This window comes from Hypanus sabinus, chromosome 5 (assembly GCF_030144855.1).
Source record: "Hypanus sabinus isolate sHypSab1 chromosome 5, sHypSab1.hap1, whole genome shotgun sequence".
Classification (NCBI taxonomy): domain Eukaryota; kingdom Metazoa; phylum Chordata; class Chondrichthyes; order Myliobatiformes; family Dasyatidae; genus Hypanus; species Hypanus sabinus.
The window spans coordinates 53,082,298-53,094,748 of record NC_082710.1 but is presented as its reverse complement, the minus strand read 5'-3'; the positions used below and the strand labels follow the sequence as shown (position 1 = coordinate 53,094,748).

General features: G+C 40.3%; 1 protein-coding gene and 1 long non-coding RNA gene across 4 annotated transcripts in view; one reads left to right on the top strand and one right to left on the bottom strand.

Annotated features, from left to right (window-relative positions):
- kank1a (KN motif and ankyrin repeat domains 1a) overlaps positions 1-12,451 on the bottom strand; it is a 279,556-nt gene that overhangs the window by 118,667 nt on the left and 148,438 nt on the right. The window contains exon 1 of one of the 3 annotated variants that reach the window (XM_059969956.1): positions 836-938. The exons of the other annotated variants lie outside the window; for them this stretch is intronic. The gene's annotated coding sequence lies outside the window, so the exon portion shown is untranslated. Of the gene's footprint in view, positions 1-835; positions 939-12,451 lie in introns of those variants that run through there. 3 annotated transcript variants of the gene reach the window in all.
- On the top strand, positions 1,119-5,597 carry LOC132394155 (uncharacterized). The gene is made up of 3 exons (XR_009512195.1): positions 1,119-1,462; positions 3,931-4,189; positions 5,434-5,597. It is a non-coding gene; the product is annotated as an uncharacterized LOC132394155 (long non-coding RNA).

The following is a 12,451-nucleotide window of genomic DNA, read 5'->3' as shown; positions in this document are numbered from 1 at the left end:
AACTTTCAAAGAATAATCACTATTGTAATGTAGAAACCAAGGAAGCTAATTTGTACATAACTTGATTGCCCTTAATATCAATATAATGAGCAGACCAGACACTCTTTTTTTTATTGATGATGCTAGAAGATTACTGTTACCCAGAATGAAAAAGAGAATGTCTTTGCTCTTATCATGACCTGGCAGGCCAGAGGAACTCCCATTTTTATGGTTCATTTGAAATATGTTAATCAGAATTCTTTGAATCATTATCATTTTCATGACATCTGAGACGAATAAAGCAGAGTTCCAACACTTTCTAGCAGGGATTATTTAACAAAAAATAACTTTCAATCAATATAATATAGCATAATTGGAGACCTAGACAATAAGTTACCCGAATATTTAATCATGGATTTTTGGATAAATTAAAAATAGAAACATTAATATGAGATTGCCTATTTGACATCATTTAAATGCTCCAGATAATTATGCATTACACACTGCTACAACTTCATTTGTGTTTGCCTTTTAAAAACCCTCAAATTAAAACAGTATTTTTGATTGATACTTTAATAAACGTAAAAGCAGATGCTCATGTACGGTATTAACACAGCAAATATCACAGTACAGTAAGTACTGTCAATAATCTTTCTTCACCCAGTTAAACAGCTTTCTGAAACTTAGAAGGTATTCCTGCTAAAGCATAGCTGCTTGTGACACAACAGTCACAGTTCACTTCTCAATTTAACATGCAAGAGTTAAATCTGCAGATTCCGAATGCAGACAGTAAACATTTGTCATTCATGTTCTGTTACCTATTGAGAGCAATTCATTTGAAAGCAATTGGTCTTACCTGTTAGTGTCATGCTAAACTCCTGACAGTGGAAAACAGATAGCCAACTGGAGCAAGGTTACCGTTCCAACCAAAAGACAGTGAAAACTGAGATCAGGGTATCACCTCCTATCCAAATTAACTGCTTTGATCACATGACTGTAAAGCGACACCTTAACCAAAGGCCAGTGGGTACACGTCCACATTAAAGCAAAAGTGGCAACTTCAGATCTTCAACCGTCAACATCACAGGAAAATATCAAGTTTGATCGGCCAAATAAAGTAAAAGCCTAAAAGGTGAAAATTCACACATCAAAATGCAGTGCCTTCATTATTATGAGGAGAAGTTAATCCTTCCGAAGTTCAATCAAACTGCCAGCAAGTCGCCAATATTTAAGTCTGGGGACAGGCACGCAGGTTAGGTCACGTGTCGTACAAACTGCCTCGGATTGAAAATTAACTGACTCAAACAGCACATCAGTGGTTAAATAAAGGTGAAGTACTGGTCTGACCTGCTGAAGTGGCACACCTCCTTTGATTCAGTGTCATTTAATGAACAAACAGGGAGGGAACCAAGATTCGTACTTGAACTGAAGAAAAAATTAATTCAAATTGGAGTGACGACTCAGGAAAGGGAACAATAAATAAGTAAGTGCCTCAACAATCTATTCAATTTACTTTTAGTTTTGGTGAAATTTGGATATTTCTATTGATGCATAGTTAAACTCCAGGCAAGTCAAACTATATGAATTATAATAATGAAACACATTTTGCTACATCATTTCTATGTAGCAGAATAATAAAATGAGCTGGCACTTCCCCATGGAAAACAGAACCAAAGAAAATAGGAGTTCTCTTAGCTTTGAATTCTCTTCTCAGCAAAGATCCTTGTATTCCACCGAGTGAGTTAATAAGTCTGTGTCTCAGATCTAGCCCTACCTGTTGGCTTCAGAGAGACTGGTAGTAATCTGGATCTGCCTCCTCCTCATGTGGCTACACATCTGGGCTTTCTACAAGGGAGGGCTAAACATGACATTAAAAAACTATTTGTCAGTCAGCAAATGCAAAAAAAATCCATCAGATTGGAAGTTGGCAACCTGCCCATAGCTCACATAATCCATCCATGTTTGTTCTGGCAAAAAATTCAGGTCAAGTCGGCTACTACCATAGGTGTGTTATGCCAATGTACCTCAGTACCTCCTCTATGTCAGGACGACTTCTTAGTTTTAGTGCAACTGGCCCAAGTCCTTGAAGAATATTTATGTCTCTCTGCTTCTGCAAATGCCTCCAAATCAGATTGAACATGGGAAAAAAAACATTAAGCGATAGATCAGGAATTATTTTTTAGAGATGAGAAGACTCCACCTTCAGATACATAGAGAAAGAAGAATAAATTTAGATTTCTTTCTACTGCCAATGTTCACCTATTATATAAGCACTATCTAAATTATAAGTGAATCTTCGCTCTTTTCAGACCTTGTCAGACTGCTTTTTAAATGTTGTTTTCCGTATGAATTTAATCTGCACGTGTCCTGCTTGCCTCTCAACTACCACAGCAGGATTAGAAAAACAGTTTAGTGCTGCACTGGTCTTTTGTGGGATACGGTGAGAGGTATACAAGGGCAGTGGAGTAAGCAAGAAATGGAGAAACGGACAGTAGTGAGCTGGCAGTGTGCCCAGCACCTGGCCCAACTACAGTGGGGTGGGGGGAGATATTGGGACCTCACTTCTGGTATTACGCACTTGCATTCTTCCCGCTCAAGCTTTAAAATATAGTTTCTCAAGAAATGTGGACTATTTTTCTCATCCAGTTTCATCTAATGAGCATTTGCAAATGAAAGCAAACACTTCAGTCCTACTTCACACAGATGAAGTTGTATCACAATGTACTTCTAAATGGACATATTTATGGGTGCTGCTCCTTCTCCCATTATTATTCTTGAGTGGTTTGATAAGTTATCGAGATTCTTCTTGGATTTGCTCAACTACATTTTATAGACTGCTATTTTTGGATTGGCTTTGGGGTGGGGGGTTGAAGAACTTCTCTCTAGGCTGAAAGTCAATAGCTCTTTGTAAATAAATCAACTTGCCCTCAAAGGCTGGGGCTGAAGTTTTAAAAGTTTTATACAGTAGAATTAAAAGGGGCCAGGGACTGCGATGCAACTCACGTTTCGGTGTGATAGCAAATTCACATCCTTAGGCCCAGATCAAGTTTGGCTTGGCTAATGTCAGATCAAGGTTTTAATTTTGTAACCAAGATGGTCTAAGTAGCTGTGCCTGGTAGCTTCAATAGATTGGTAATTTGATGCAAGGAATATTCGGTACTACTTCTGCTACAAAGTAGTGTCTTGTTGAGCTAGTGAAAGTTACCTTTGAAATTCACATAATATCTCAAAAACTGTGGGGTTTGACTGCTGCACCAAGTGTTGGAAAATTAGTTTCCAGGCATTTTTGAATATGATTATGATAAGTTTCAAAAGCAGAGCTTTACCACGGGGTAACTCTTCCTCACTGTGGCCTTCTTGGTCACATTGATGGCTGAAAGTGAATACAGCACATGGGCCACTCAAAAGGAGAATATTATTCTTAAACATCCTTTTTTCCAGTCTCATTCTTCAGAGAGCAGGCAGTTTGCCTTCATTTGTAAGAACTTGCCTAATGAGGACAAAGTGTTGGAAGTTGGAAATAAAAGTTGGCCAAATAGTTCCAAGTGTCAGCTAACTCTAGTTTGTATTGAGGGGATGGATGAGGAAATCCTGTCACAGAATACCATATGCCCAATATGGATCAATCCAAACACAAAAAAAATCCCACAATGCATCCAATCATGCAGCAAAGGGCATCACTGAATTAAGGCTCCTGACAATCCAGAACTCAGTGTTTCTTCAGGGAAAATGGGAGGACCCAACCCAGCTACTGGTAAGAGAATGCTTGTGTAATTATTAAGAATTGTTGATCAGCCACAAGGGTTTGAGCCATTGTATAGAATGATTATTTGAAGCTTTAACTTTTCCTCCTAATTCGAAATGTATTTTCAAGGAATCTCAATAACAGCACAATTTCAATTCCGCTGAAATAGTACTATTTGATTAGCATCTGTTTCTCTCCACTCTCAGACAACTGCCCAGTGTTTGCCGCCAAGAAATCTCTTGCCCCTGCCTCTCTAACAATTTGTGATCAAGGAAAACAAGGGCAAAAGGTGCATGAAAACATCACCGCCTGCAAGATCTCTTTCACGTTGCACACCACTCTGTCTTGGAAATGTATTGACTATCCTTCATGGTAGCTGATTTAAACTCCGGAAATCACACAACTTGCACCAAAAGGACTGCAGTGTCTCAAAGTAACAGCCCAGTGACGATCCTCATGAGGATGGTAATAAATACTGGCTTTTCTAGCAGTGTTCATATCCTATAAATTAATAAACACCAACTTTAAATTAAAATACTTTGCATTGTCCATAAACCCTTTGTCACTCATTTCACTATTTTCTACACACCAATGCATCATATAACCACACCTTTATTTAAAACAATCATCTCATAGTGGGTTGCATGAGCTGTAAATTTATGGTCCAGCTTTGTCCTTGATATTTTGGAAAGTAAGATAACTTACTTGCTCAAAAGGTGTCTCAGCTGCAATTACTCTATTTTAATATGAACCAGTTAGCAGAGTTTGGTTGGGAGACAAGTCTCAGAATACACTTCTTGTCACACTTCGAAGCTGATATCCCTGTTTTCAAGCTGTTGTGTTTTTCCAAGTTGGACTGTTCCCTTTATATTTTCCAGATGCGGACACATGACTAGGGTTAGTCCACTAAATTCAATGGTAACAATGAAACTGAAGTTTGTAAAAGTCATTTTCATCAATTCATTGCGATGCATCGACTTTATAAAGTCACTTTAGCGTCCTCATCAACTGAAGCCTCACCTATGTGCCAGCTACCTAACATCAGTGTTGGATGGCTTTGGCCTTTGAAGGTGCAAGTTAACCAAGTTGCCTGGTGAACCTTCAGTCCATGACTGCATTTGCTCCATCTGCAAATACTCATTATTTCTGACTGTCAGGAGGATATTTACATCTTTATGAGATGTTGGCAAGGAGAAAGCAACTGGTGGCAAAGAATAACACACACACAGGAAATGCTTCATTGCAATGAACTTCAAAAGAGTGTTTAGTTCAGGTCCTGAATTCTGAAAGACAAAAAAAATGGCAAAGACTGAATCCTCTCTCTTGCCCTACACTGATCCAATTCTTTAATAGTATGTCTTTCTGAAGAGTTCTCAACTCTGAAATAAGATCCGTGTGCACAACAAAACAGTACATCAAAAACCTTCAAAGGGCACCAGTTTTAAAATGTGAAAAAAAAAGCAGAAAACAGTTCCAAGCTGTTTATAACTAAAGTAGGAATGTGGTTAATTTTGCATTATTACCATCAAGCTTCAAAGTGTTAATGAAACTGACTTCACTAAATTAAGTATTGCACAGTTCTAGTGTGTATATACTGCAATGAAGTTAATTGTTATACAGGCAATTGGCTGACCAGTATTTGCAGATTCATCTTAAATTTAGTATGACAAACAAAAAGTCTATAATCAAGTCTTTGTACTCCTCCATAGACACTGCCTAACCTGCTGAGTTCCTCCAGCAATCTGCATTGATCAAGATTCCCAGCATTTTTAGAACCTCGTACGTATATGTAAGCTTTTTTTTCTACAGTACTGGTGAATTTTCTCATTGTTCTGAAAACTATATTTTAAATGGAAACATTAAAGGAAGATTGGCTCAGCTGTTAACGCGGCATTTTTTAAAAAATATCTTACTATATCCAAAATTGTAATTTGGATATACAGTGGATTCCGATTCATTGGGCCATTGGTTGATCGGTGCAGCTGCTTATCTGAGACAACTCTCAATGGACAAAAACTAATCAAGAAAATTGCCGAGACATTACACACTCAACTAGGGCAGCAGACTGTTGCCAAGCAGGTTCCAACTGGTGTCAGTCAAATGCACTTTTGTGGCCATCAGACGTTACACCATGCCTAGAGTGAACAGCTTTGAAATAGTGTCCGTTGCATGTGTTTGTGTTCAAAAGGCAGTGCATTTTGTCACTGAGAGTTGGTGAAAAACAAGCTCAGTTGGTGAACTGTTTTGCTCACTGTGGTTTCAAGCATTCAGACTCGAAGATGCCTGAAACAGCCAGGAGTGAATATGAAATTATTTCACTACCTCAATATGTTAAGAACTACAAAGGATTTGAAGGTATTGACAATCATCTTTGATGTTACAATGAAAATGAAGATTTGGCAGATGAAACTGTCAATAGCATTGTATGAAGTCAATCCATTATCTGCACTAGGTGGCTGCACTGATTTTATTCATTGCGTAAATTGGATGAAGTCCTCTGTTGATAACTATTAGGAACTAATACAGGTTTATAGTACTGTAGTACTATTGGTAGTGTTTTTTTTCTGGCATTTCATTTAACTACATAATTTGCTACTCAGTTTGTCATTTGTATACTTTTTAAACTTTTCCCATGAAACTCTGGCTAATTGGGACACTTGCTTAATTGAGCCAAAATGTACTGGTCCTGATGTGCTCCCAATTAACTGGAATCCATTGCATTTACATTCACATCCTATTCTGCTGGCCCTGGATTGCCAGGGTCATCTCCACCAACACTTGCACTAATCTCTGAATGGGGTGGTGGGGTTCAGATACATCTCTACCAAAGGAGGTGTAAGGTGCCCCTTCCCTCTGCTAGCTTACAGGTCACTTCTGGGCAAGGTGCAGCATCTACTTACCCTCCCTCCTCCCACCAATCAGGATAATATGAAGCTATCAGAACGGACACTGGATGATTGTATGAGCAGCAGGTGCATTATCACAGACCCTAGTTATGCGACCACTGATGCCAGACAGACAATCCCTGGAGAGTGTTGATAATGGCTGGGGTCACCCATCTTGCAAAGACACTGCCCAGAAGAAAGCAATGGCAAAGCACTTCTGTAGAAACATTTGCCAAGATTGGTCATGTCATAAAGAATTGAAAATACACGCGGACTAAGATGTTAACTGTCCTGTTCTATCATCAGTGGGATCATCAGTTGATCTGCCACCTGTCTTCAGGAGTTTCGGCCCGCTTATGATCAAGACTCCCTCGAGGTGGTGGGCCAGCAGTGCTAAAGCACCACCTCCCACTGATGAGCTTAACAACTTGGCATCTGCCTCTATCAGAGTTGTTGGTCGCTTCCATCCGACAGATAGTCTACTCTTCAGGTGTCTATGCAGCTACTGAAGAGTTTACAAAAGATGGATACATTGTCTGACTATCTGCCCCTCTGGACGTACTCTAGTCCACAACCATGATGATCTTGCCTCTGCTGCCTCAGCTACAGCCCTGCTGGTTGACTTGATCTCTCTTCTAGTGAAGCCAAGGCCACGCAGCCACTTCTGGAAGGTGAACACAATAAAGCCACGGCAACCTACTTCGAATGGATAGCATGAGACCCTCTGTCTCTGCACTCTGATCTTAATTCTGCATACTTGTTTAACTTGCGCTCATGGGCTTCATCGATGTTGTCTTCCCAGGGGACAGTAAGTTCACCAATAACCACTTCCCTACTGGCGTCAGACCAGACGATTATATCTGGACGCAATGTGGTGAAAACTATTTGTGCCGGGAAACTGCCTTTCCCATCCAGGTCGGCCTTGACACACTAATCATTGGCTGAAGAAAGTATGCTTGATTGTGGGCCTGCGCTGTACACCCTTGACTTAGAGCCTACTTTCACAAATGATGTTCGGTGCGGCATGGGGCATGAGATAAGTGATTCAGCACATAATAAGAGTGATGACTCTTTGAAAATGAACAGATGCGGGAAACAGGAAAGAAATGCCTTCATTATCCCTTTAAAGTTTCTACTACTCTTCTAAAAATGTCAATGGCTGCTGTATGCAGCTCCAGGTTACAAGCCCTTGGCCAATGAAGAGCATGAAATCTATTGGTGAAACAATGCTGAGCTGTACCTTTAATCTTAGCTTAAAACGGACTAAATATTTCCTATGAAATAGATCCCAAGTTCTTAGGAACAAAGTTAAGCAAAACCAGCATTTGACCCCGCTCTACTTTCCCAGCTGCCCCCATCTCTAAAAGTGAACCACACAAACCATCCTGGCATTGTCTGTCAGGTTCAATGTTAACTCCAAAAACAGAACTACAAAGACTTTGGAACAGCAGTGATATGCTGTAGATGAGGGGAAACTAATGAATGCACAGAAATTCCCTAAGCTTTTGTTCAACCCGACTTGCAACTTTTCAACATTTAGTCATTTCTGAACTTTTGTCAACAGAGGTACAGAATAAAAAAAAGAGAAATTCTGCTACCACAGAATCAGTCCCCTTGGCCCACAGTGTCCTGCTTTGAATCCGATCATCTTCATTTGTCATTGAATCATACGGGGATACCGCCAAATGGAACATGTTACTGCAGGGCCAAGGTGCAAAATACACAGTACCAACAGTCATGCCCAGCACAAGGCACATATTATACAGCAGTAAAATCCAGTCACACAAAAAAATATAGTCCAAGTCCCTGAGTACATGAATGGTGCAGTAGTCTGCAGTTGAACACAATACAGCTTGCCAAGCCAACACTGGGGCTGGGGGTGGGAGGTGTGAGGTGCGACATTGACTCCAGTATGGATGCCATGCCACACCACTTCCAACACTCCCAACCCTGACCCCCTCGCCTGGATGGCTGCAAACAGGTGACACTGCGGCTTGAGGCCTGGTGCTCACTCCAACCGAGGCTTTGCAGCTCCCCCACCATTTGCCAGTAAGCTGGACTCGCAGCATTCCACAACACCAAGTGAATGCAAGAAAAGCAACTGAGATGATTATTCACTATTAGACCAGACACCCACTTTGCACACTGACGCCTCTTTGTCGCAGGCTGCATCACGGTCCGCACAGAGTCCTTTAGTTTCTCCACTAACAAGCAACTCGCTGATGGGGTACACCTGCAGTAACTTAAGTTCTTAATGTTCAACAGGGTCTTGCGATTGTGAAGAACAGGTTTTAAAAAAAAAGGACAAAAACTTTGGTTGACCCTGTAGAGGCCGCAGCATCTGAGCGTGTCGGCACATTTCTGGAAGTCACTTTACTAATCCCATTGAATATCACCAAGTCTGTAGACGTCTGCCTTGCTGAATCAAGCAGCTATCTAGAAACATATTTACATCCTACGAGTGGGTGAGCCTCTACCAGCTTCTCAGGCAGCACATCACAGATCGTGCTTAAATATATAAAACACCAGTATGTCCTCAAATGGAGCATTGTGTTCTATTCTGGTTATGCTATTATAGAATGGATGTGAAGACCTTGTGGAGTGGGGGTGGTCAAGAAAAGATTTACCTGAATGGTGACTGGGATGAGAAACAATACATTGGAGGGGACTGTATCGGGGGGGAAGGATGAGGGAAATAATGAGCGGTCAGGGCAGTGGAAGGTGGGAGTCTGCTCTCATTGATGGAGGCTTCAACAACTAGAGATCACAGAAATCAATTAAAACTGGAGGATAACCAAAAGCAAGAAGAGGAATTTCTTTTATAACTAATGAAGCACAAGTGTGTGACTCAAATCTTGTATGCAGTCTGCAGATGTGATGGAGACAGGTTTCATTGTTAGTCATCCGAATGGAATTAATATATTGTGATGAAAAACTTGCAAGGGTTGGCAAATCAAATGAGGTGTGAAGATGGAGAGCATTTTAAACATGATCGGCCGAAAGGCTTCCTAAGCGGTAACTTTTCTATGATCCCATGAGATTTTGCATGAAACATTATTGCAGGAAATAATAGCTTCTTGTGTAGGAGGTAACAAATTGCCGAGGGTTGAACATTGGCTGGCTAACAGGAAACAGAGGCGGCATAAATATTTTTGTCTCTGCTTGGCAAGATGTGCTGTGAGATTTGCTGCAGGGATCAGTGTCATCAATGTTTTATAAATGTATGTAAATAACTTTGATGAAAACATTGAAGGTATAGTGGCTCACTTTGCTCACGACTCAAAAGCAGCCATTAAAAACACATAGGAGCATTACTAATGGATGTAGGCAAGTTAAACGAGCGGCCAAAGATCTGCCAAATACAGTGAATGTGGAAACTTACTTTATACAGTCAAAATGAACAAAGCTCATCTAAGTGGTGAGGGATTGCAATGCTCTGATCATTTTTCTCAATAAATAACTGAACAAGTATAATGTTTTTTTGTGTTATTTATTTAAGAAGGTTCGCTTTATCTAGTTTTAGGACTTGCATGAAGATCTGCCTTTAGGTCATATTTGTGCAGAAATAGAAAATTCTACAGGGTTCACAAACTTTCTGGCATCACTGTAATTGAGAATGCAATCATTATTGCTAAAGTAATTTAACAAGGGGTTATGCTTCAGTCTAGAGGATTGGCAAAAATACATAGTCTCTTTATTTACGGGAAGTTTCCAATGATCTTCTCATTACTTGTACTAGTAAACAATGGAGATTTATTAGACTAATACCTGTACTAGAACATTGAACATAACAGCACAGTACGAGTCATCAGCCCATGATGTTGTGCCGATCCTTTAACCCATTCTACGATCAATCTAGCATTTCCCTCTTACGTCGCTCTCTATTTTTCTATCATCCATGTGCCATGAATTTCTTAAATGCTCGTAATGCATCTGCCCCTACCACCAACCCTGGCAAGACGCTCCATGCATTCAGCACTCAGTATAAGAAAAACTTACCTGCGATTTCTCCTACACTTTCCTCTAATTACACTAAACTTAAACTTATACCCCCCCCCCCCCACTTAGCAGCCATTTGCATCCTGGGAAAAAGGTTCTGGCTATCTAACACTCGATCTATGTCTCTTATAATCTTGTACACCTCTATCAATATGCAGGCTGTCATAAACTAGATTTGGAACTGGAAGAATTCAGATGAATAAGAGATTATTTGATTGAAATGCAAGATGTTAGAAGACATCATCACAGGATAGATGTGAGCGCTGATGAAGGATCTTGGCCCCAAACGTCAATGGCTTGCTCTTTTCCATAGATGCTGCCTGGCCTGCTGAGTTCCTCCAGCATTTTGTGTGTGTTGCTTTGGATTTCCAGCATCTGCAGATTTTCTCTTGTATGGATGTGAGGAGTATGTTATAGGAGAATCTAGATCCAGGGGTCACCCATTTAAGACAAAGTTAAGATGAACTTCTGAGGATTGTGGGTCTTTGTAACATTGTCCTTCAAAGAACAAAAGCTATGCCTTAAAATACTTTAAGAACGAGATGGACACAATTGATCAGCAAAGTAATGAAAGATTACCATGGATAGATGAGTAAAGTTGAGGTTACATTGAGGACACAAGTGGACTGCTCCCACTCATTCTCTTTGTCAGACCATGCAGTGAGATCTTTAAAGACAAAACAAAAAATGAGAAGAGAAATATAGCTCCTAAATGACTTCCTGTAATGTACAAGTCCATGGTTCCTGCAGCTGCTGTCCATAGGAGCGGGCCTCTCCCTTTCACCATTTCCTGCCACCTCCGATTGCTTTTCTTCACTGTTCTCCATGCTTCATATGGCAGCTAATACATTGGGGCCGTGCTCGCACACTGAGGCGGAACGTCTTGGGAAAACCTTAGGGATTAAGTGGAAGACATCAACTCTCACAAATTGCCACTTAAGCTTGTCAGTGGATTTTTAAACACCCCATGCTGCTGGAGCTTTTCAGTTATTCGTTCGTCTGTTTGGGGATAGTGTGTGGAACAGGCCTTTCCAGCCCAATGAGCCCAACCATCCAGTAACCTACCTATTTAACACCAGCCTAATCACACAGCAATTTGCAATCACCAATTAACCTACTAAGCGGTATGTCTTTGGACTGTGGGGGGGATACCAGGGCACCTGAAGGAAAGCCATGTAGTTCACAGGGAGAACATACAAACTCATTAGATGGCACCAGAATTTGAACTCTGGAATGTCCTAAATTGTAATAGTGTCACTCAAACCACTGCACTACTGATGCTCATGGAACTGTTGGCATTCCCAGGCCAGGCCAATATTATGTGGCTTCAACATGAAGTTGTTAACCCTTATATATTGTTCTGGTCAAATTTGACCTGTTTTGATATTTGACAGCAGTAAAAACACCCAAAATGCCATTTTTTAAAGCTGAAATTTGATGATTTTTCCTTAAGTGACCCAAAATGCGCAAAACTGAAAATATTTAAACATTTTATACTTTTGTACAGGTGCTACAAATTTTTGTACGTTGAGGCTGTTCTGGGTCAAATTTCACCCCTATCCACTGAAATGGATTTTAAATCTCTGAAACACTAATTAAGGATTAATCACCCATTTATTAATGTCAGATAGGCTATTTATACATTCTAAGTAGAACTCAAAATTCAAAGTTCAAAATTTGGTATAGATATCTGTTATGAGGGGATTCTTGGGCTGGGTCAAAATTGACCAGACCATACTGTGAAGGTATAGAATATGAACAGGTTGACTGGGTTAAACTTAACAATGGTGTTGTTAGGTTTAGATGAAGTAACTAGGCCAGGGGTCAGCAACCTTTACCACTG